This window comes from Bidens hawaiensis, unplaced genomic scaffold, assembly GCF_021521415.1.
Source record: "Bidens hawaiensis isolate Kalapana, Puna unplaced genomic scaffold, B.hawaiensis_p1.1 tig00010301_1, whole genome shotgun sequence".
NCBI classification, from domain to species: Eukaryota; Viridiplantae; Streptophyta; class Magnoliopsida; order Asterales; family Asteraceae; genus Bidens; species Bidens hawaiensis.
This window is the reverse complement of record NW_027491780.1, coordinates 359,884-368,213: the sequence shown is the minus strand read 5'-3', so window position 1 is coordinate 368,213 and position 8,330 is coordinate 359,884.

Sequence of the window (8,330 nt, the reverse complement as noted above, 5' to 3'; positions counted from 1 at the left end):
GTGCTAAGTGCTTGATGTGTGTAAGATTTACGTGCGGGATGTTAGGATACATTATAATAAATAGAATTATGTATCGTATTGTATGATGTGTGTATCACCTAGACGGTAATGAAATACAAGATAATGTAATTTGAAGTATATTAATGCATTCAGTTTTCTTTATAAACAATGTGGTTGATATCAGAGGTGTCTGTTGCATCCCATTTACGTTTCCGCTGCGGTTACGGGGTGTTACACTGACCCACATCAGTATGTCTTCCATAATATTCCCCTCCTCTATCTGATCTGACAACTTTTATTTGATGATCTGATTGTTTTTCAACTTCAGTTTTATAATCTTTAGAATTTGTTACAGATTCAGATTTTTCTTTAATGAGATACAGGTACATATATCGGGAATAATCATCAATGAAAGTGATAAATGAAGTATGTCCAGCTATGCCAGCAATGGGGTAAGGACCACTAATATTAGTATGAGTGATTTCAAATAAATTAGAGCTTCTAGTGGCGCCTTTCTTATTTGCTGAAGTCATTTTGCCTTTAAGGCATTTGACACATGTTCCAAAATCGGTAAAATCGAGATGTGGTAAGACATCATTCTTCACGAGGCGGGCTAACCGGTCTCGTGAGATGTGGCCTAAACGTGGATGCCACAACATAGAAGAAGCCTCTAAGTCTCGTTTCTCTTTAAACTTTGTGAGTGATTCATTAATATTATATGACAACAAAGATTTAGAATAATTATCATCTAGTTCTAATCTATAAAGACCCCCATCCAAAAACCATAACAAAACACTTGAGAATTTAATGAAATAGTAAGTTTGCCACGACCATGAGAAACATCAAAACCATCCATGTCTAACTTTGGTCCTGATACAAGATTCCGAGTAACCTCAGGAATATATAAGGTATCATAAAGTTTAATACATAAACCAGTTTTCATTATTAATTGTAAAGTTCCCACAGCCTTGACTTCAAGCTCTTTATCATTCCCCAGTCTTAGTGTTCTTTGGCTTCTTTCCAGCTTCCGGATTGAAAGGAATCCCTGAGTAGAATTGGTCACATGAACCATAGAACCAGAATCAAACCACCATGTATTAGCAGGAACAGTTAAATTATAGGACTCAAGTATCAAAAAGAGATCATTACCTTTCTTAGCCAGTTACTCCTTAAAGTCTAAACAATCCTTTTGCTTATGAATGTACTTCTTACAGAACTTGTAGAAAGGCTTTCCAGTGGAGTTCTGACAGCCGGTTGAGGCACTTGTATTAGTCTTCTGTACTTTAGCAAACTCCTTTCTTAGATTAGTGTTCTTCCTCTTCTTGGAACTAGTGGCAAGGTAAGCAACTTTAGGTTTGTCCATCTTCATACGCTCTTCCTCTTGCTCGCACATAGAAATCAGCTCACTCATAGTCCATTTGTCCTTCTGGGTGTTGTAATTGATCTTGAAAGCTTCATAGGCTGCTGGAAGAGAGGTTATGATGAAGTGCACCAGAAAAACGTCACTGATCTCCATGTCTAATCTCTTCAGCTTATGGGCCATGCCGTTTATCATCATAATGTGCCCACGAATGCCACTCCTTCCATCATACTTAGTAATCACCAGCTTGAGAATAAGAGTACTGGCATGCGCCTTAGACGTTCCTTTGAATTGTTCCTCCACAGAAGCCAGATAGGTTTTAGTCTTTTTAGAGTCTGGAATGGATCCTCTTATGGACATGCTAATGGAGTTTTTCATAAGCATTAGAGACATGTGGTTACATCTCTTCCATTTTTTGAACAATAAGTGTTGAGCAGGGGTGCTTTCAGTGGTTAGTGCTGGAGGTTCATCCTCATTTAGAGCAAAGTAGAAATCCAGGAAGGCCAGATTAAGCATAAGAGAGTCCTTCCAGTTAGCAAAGTTATCTCCAGTTAATGATGTGATCCCACCATTCGGAGCTATTATTGGAATTTATATGAGAATGTTAAGATACTAAACTAGAAGAAACTTAGAGTGAACTATGGGCGATTTAAACTAATGCAGGTATAGATAAGAACCATCTAAATTATGAAGCTGTGATATTAAATATCTGTTATTAACATCAAAATAATAAACTAATGTAATTAATAAAATTCTACTTAAATAAAAGATAAATCACCTTTGGGCAGAATTAAATTTTACTTAAGTATATGTGCAAAACAATTGTAACACATCACCTTTGGGCAGAAGTGAAACAACCAATTTAATCATGCACGAGTTAGTTTTGCTTTATATAGGTATATCGCATAACCTTTGGGCAGAAGTGATACATTTAAATCATGTTTAAGCTAAACCAACACAGCTTGTATTTAGACTTGAATGATATGTTAGATGTATCACATTACCTTTGGGCAGAAGTGTACATCTTCATTCATTCAATTTAAGCTTTTTATATGTTTTGTAAAAGTAATCAATATGAATTTTAAGTATTTAAAAAACATTGTTATAGTTATTAGCAAACAAATATTAGCAAAAAAAATTAGTGTACTGTTCACTGAAAAACATTTTAGTCACGGGAAATTACTTTTTTGGTTTGATGCATTTTCGGGTTTTAGTTTTTCGAAAACTGTTTTAACCGTAACGCATACACCCATAAGTTGATGAACAGTTTATACTATTTGATCTGAATTCTTAGGGATTGTTTGTTTATCCAAGATTTGATTATTTTCAAAGTAATTCCTTTATTAAGTTTACAGAATTCGAATTATCTTGGTCTAAATCTTAATAAAATTTAGTAAAACATTATAACAATCCAGATCTTGAACCAGATTATATCATATTTTCAAAAAACTATTATGAACACGAAGATCATTAATTTATCAGATCTCAAAAAAACTAAATCAGTTTATATCAGATACGAGTTTTAAAACCGAAAAAATTTTAGGGTTTCTTAAATTCGGATTTTTAATAATGGTAATAAAATAAAACGAATTAATAACATAACCGAAAATTGTTAGGGTTATCAGATTTTAGTCCATGTCTTCCGGTTTAGATCCTGAGTTAATGGAAGAGATGAAGAACTGATTAATCAACATCGCTCTTGATACCACATGTTGATTAGTTCTTCATGTATATAATAGAAAACATGAATATTATGATAAACCTACAACTAAAGCATACCTGTCACAGCAGAGAGAGAGGCCACGACTTATGAGAACGATCCAGACGACATGATAGTCATCTTGGTCGGGTTCCCTTTAGGATGTATGTTAGTGATGGGGATTAGGTTTCATCAGAAACCTAATAATATAGAGGGAGAGAGGGTCACAAATTTATTTGTGAGGTTTAGGTTATGTTCAATGATGTTATTAGTCTCTCCATATATTTATATACACCTAAGGGGAAACCCTTGATTAGCAAGAAAGGGTAATTTGGTCCATCAACAATTACCTAGCTAATATAATAATAAGGTATAATTAATTAACTTTGATCTTATTAAAATATAGATGATCATGTAGACCATTCATAAATATATATATATATATATATATCCATATATTTATTCTTACATTGACAGCTGACAACTTTCTCATAAATGGAATATTATTGTACGGAAAGTAGCCTCACACAACATTCCACCTAGAAACCCTAATATATCTTCATTGAATTCTTAGATAATATTAATGGAAATATTTTGAGTGAATTGTGTGTGTTTGTTATATTTGTGTCTGTCCAGCAACAGCTTATATCATTGATTCTGCTTTTGATGTTCATTGGACTTTTATACTAGCATCCTTCATAACAGTTTTTTCGACACACCGTTGTTGGTTACGAGATTGATTTTGAATTAGATCGGTCCTGACAAGTGTAACACCCCGACCAAAGGCGGATTATACATCGAGGTGCCACATATTGTTTCATTACTAGTGACACTATTGGGTGTCAATATTTAATAAATACATTCATTCGCGCACGCGCAAAGTAAACACAATAACATAAATCATCATAAATCAATATATTATAAAGCAAAATATTCGAACAACAATAACTTGTCTTGATACATTTTAATCTAGGTCCAAAAGTAAAAACGTCCTACGTGTCCACAAGCTCCAAATGTAGCTACAGCAAACCTGAACATGTGTTAAAATACGTCAAACACTTGCGTGTTGGTGAGAAATCAAGTTTAATATCATACATAGATAACAATAAATCTGCGCGCAACACGTGTATGTCTGGTGTTTAACAAGGGTGCAATCAGATTGTGATCAAGCCTAAATAGATCATAGCTCATAGTTCATAGTTCAATCCGTGCTCCCAATTGAGCACAAAAACGAGAAAACATCTGTGCAAGTGTAAACAAAGAAAACCGTAAACGATAGGTCTCCCGTGTTCATCTAATGGATCCATGAAAACTTCGGAATAGGCCGAACAAAGCGGTTAATGATACACACATACAAATAAACAGCCAAGTAAACGTCCTCAACACATGGGATACTGCGCGACTAAAGTTTATAAACAAGTTTAAGACTCTAAGTTTGTATGAACACATGAACATCCCAAATCATTAAAAATAAAAAGGGATTAGGTACGAGATTACTCACTTGATAAACGATGCGGTGTAAGATAAAGCAAGAACCAACTTTAAACAAGCACAAGTTAACCTATAATTAAAGATTATTGTTTTAACGATTTGTTTTAAGTCTTGATTATAAGTTAGCATAATTAATAAGTAAATTAGTATATATAATATATATTACCGGAAAAGCAGGGCAGAACAGGGAGGAAGACGGAGGCAGAGAGGAGGCGGCTGAAGGACAACGGCAGAGAGCAAAGGAAGAGAAAGATAATAAGTGTTTGTGTGTGTAGTGTTAAGAAAATAGCATTATTATTTATAGAGAAACCCTAGGGAACACAATCCCTAGAAAAAAGGGAAAAGATCTCAAAAAGCAAAAGATTCCAAAAGCAAAAGATATCAAAAGATATGGCAGCTGCAGGGGACAAGAGAAAGCTGACAGGGAACAGTAACAGGCATGGGCGGATCAGATAAAGGTACTGGTCAAGCATGGTAAAGGCAGATCTCAAAAGATAATGTCAGTCACTTTTTCTGCCAACCAATGGGGTTGGTGCGCATGCTGCGCCGAAAGTAACTTTTCAGACATAAAGTAGATTAGGTCAACAGCACAAAAGATAAGACAACACAAAAGCAAACGGCTAGATTAAACAGAAGAAAACTCAAGGGGTTTAGCGCGAGAAGGCTCGAGCGCGAAGGCAGACACAGAAGGTCAAGAGAGCGCGAGCGCGAAGGCAGACAGAACCAACCTTAACGCGTCGCGGAAAGAACTACATTTCTAAGCGCGCCGCGGGAAGAATCACATTTCTTAGCGCGGCGCGGGAGGAACTAAAATTCCTAGCGCGCCGCGGGAAGAACTATAATTCTTCGCGCGTCGAGGGATGAACTACGATTCTTAGCGCGCTGCGAGAAGAACTACAAATCCTTAGCGCGTCGCGGGAAGAACTACCGTTCTTAGCGCGCTGCGAGAAGAATTACAATTCTTAGCGCGCTGCGAGAAGAGTTCGTCTCGCGTATCGCTGTAACAGGTGGTCTTCACGCAGGATTCCTTGTAAGGAGTCTGGCGCGTGGAGCTGCGCAGACAACCTTAGGCGGGAAGGAACAAAGGACAAGCAAAGAGTTAGAAGAAAAAGAGGGAAACAAGGCTTAGGGGCGGGACGGCGACAAGAGGGAAAAGGAGGCGGAAAGAGAGAAGGAAGAGGGACGGGACGGCGGAAAGAAAGAGAGAGAGAGGCGGGAAGGAAAATATATATTATTATTAAAAGTAAAATATAAGTATAAATAAATATTAAATCATAAAAGAAAGAGATCGGGTCAGAGAAACGGGTACCTGGGTCGGGTCGGATCGGGGCAGATGTCACAGTCTCCCCTACTTTAAGAAATTTCGTCCCGAAATTTATCTCGAAGTAGGTTGCGCAGAGAACAGGTGCGGGTACTTGATCTTCATTTGATCTTCCCTTTTCCCATGTAAACTCGGCTCCGCGCTTGGACTCCCAGCGAACTTTCACGATAGGGATACGACTGCGCTTGGTTTGCTTTACCTCGCGATCCATAATCTCAACAGGCTTCTCAACGAAATGCATAGTTTCATCAACTTGAACTTCATCAAGTGGAATGTGAAGGTTCTCGTCAGCTAAACACTTCTTGAGATTGGATACATGGAACGTTGGATGCACATTACTGAGCGCGGGCGGCAGGTCAAGTCTGTAGGCAACTTTTCCTACACGCGCGAGAATCTTGAATGGACCAACATTACGAGGAGCAAGCTTACCTTTCTTCCCAAAGCAGACAACACCCTTCCAGGGCGACACTTTGAGGAGAACAAGATCACCAACTTGAAATTCGAGAGGCTTCCGCCTACGATCTGCGTAACTCTTCTGTCGGCTTCTGGCAGTCAGCAGATGATCACGGATCTTGGCAATTTTATCGGTTGTCTCTTGAACAAGTTCGGGTCCTGTGATTTGAGTTTCACCCACTTCGCTCCAACAGATCGGGGAGCGGCACTTACGACCGTAAAGTGCTTCAAATGGGGCCATACCAATACTGGAATGATAGCTGTTATTATAAGAGAACTCAATCAAAGGCAGGTGCGAATCCCAATTACCTCCAAAATCAAGAACACAAGATCGGAGCATATCCTCAAGAGTTTGAATAGTTCGCTCAGACTGACCGTCAGTCTGAGGATGATATGCCGTACTCATGTCCAAGCGAGTTCCAAGCGCAGATTGGAGAGATTTCCAAAAGCGAGATATAAAACGGCCATCGCGATCGGATATGATGCTCAAAGGAGTACCATGACGGCAGACAATTTCCTTGACATAAAGCTGCGCGAGTTGCTCAACACGGTAGTTTTCACGAATGGGCAGGAAGTGAGCAGACTTAGTCAAACGATCCACTATTACCCAAATGCTATCATGTTTGCTTGCTGTCAAAGGTAACTTGGTAATGAAGTCCATCGCTATACCTTCCCATTTCCACGTAGGAATTTCTGGTTGTTCGAGCAAACCAGATGGGCGTTGGTGTTCAGCTTTTACCTTAGAACAAGTCAGGCATTTAGCTACGAACACAACAATATCCTTTTTCATACCGGGCCACCAATAAGTAATGCGCAAATCCTTGTACATCTTATCAGCGCCGGGATGAATAGAATACCGAGATTTATGCGCTTCACTCAGGATATCAGCGCGAAGATTCTCATCAAAGGGAATCCAGATGCGATTGAGATAACAGAGAATTCCACTCAGATTAGGGACAAAATGCGCCTCCGCGCCACACGCTAACTCGGCGCGAAGGTTACCATTACTGATGGATGCGCGCTGCGCGTCACGAATGCGCGATTCAAGGTTGCTTTGGATCGGCGCGAAGTGAAGCTGCGTGCGCGGAAAAATACAGTTAAGCTGGCAGGGTTTTCGGCTGAGCGCATCGGCTACCACATTAGCCTTACCAGGATGATACCGGATCTCACAATCGTAATCGCTGATGAGTTCGTTCCATCGGCGTTGCCTCATGTTGAGTTCCTTCTGATCAAAGATATGCTGAAGGCTTTTATGGTCAGTGTAGAGGATACACTTAGTACCATAAAGGTAGTGTCTCCAGATCTTCAAGGCAAAAACAACTGCACCAAGTTCGAGGTCGTGAGTTGTATAATTCTTTTCGTGAACCTTAAGTTGCCTTGACGCGTAAGCGATAACCTTGCCTCGTTGCATAAGAACACAACCGAGACCTTGGTTGGAGGCATCGCAGTACACGACAAAATCTTCATTACCCTCAGGTAGCGCAAGAACAGGAGCTTCACACAACAAACGCTTGAGCGTTAGAAAAGCTTCTTCTTGCTTCGAGCCCCAAATATACGGTTTACCTTTGTGCGTTAGAGCTGTTAAAGGCAAAGCGATCTTCGAGAAATTCGAAATGAAGCGCCGGTAATAACCAGCTAAGCCCAAAAAGGAACGGATCTCGGTAGGAGTAGATGGCGTAATCCAGTTCTTGATTGCTTCAATTTTGGATGGGTCGACATGAATACCCATCTTGTTTACAACATGACCAAGAAACTGTACCTCATCAGACCAGAATTCACACTTGGAAAGCTTAGCAAATAGCTGCTCGGTTCGAAGCTTTTGCAATACCAACCGAAGATGTTGCTCATGCTCGGCCTTGGTCTTAGAATAAATCAGAACGTCATCGATAAACACAATCACGAATTTATCCAAGAAAGGCCTACACACCCGATTCATTAGATCCATGAAAACGGCGGGTGCTTTGGTTAAACCGAAGGACATGACCAAAAATTCAAAATGGCCATAA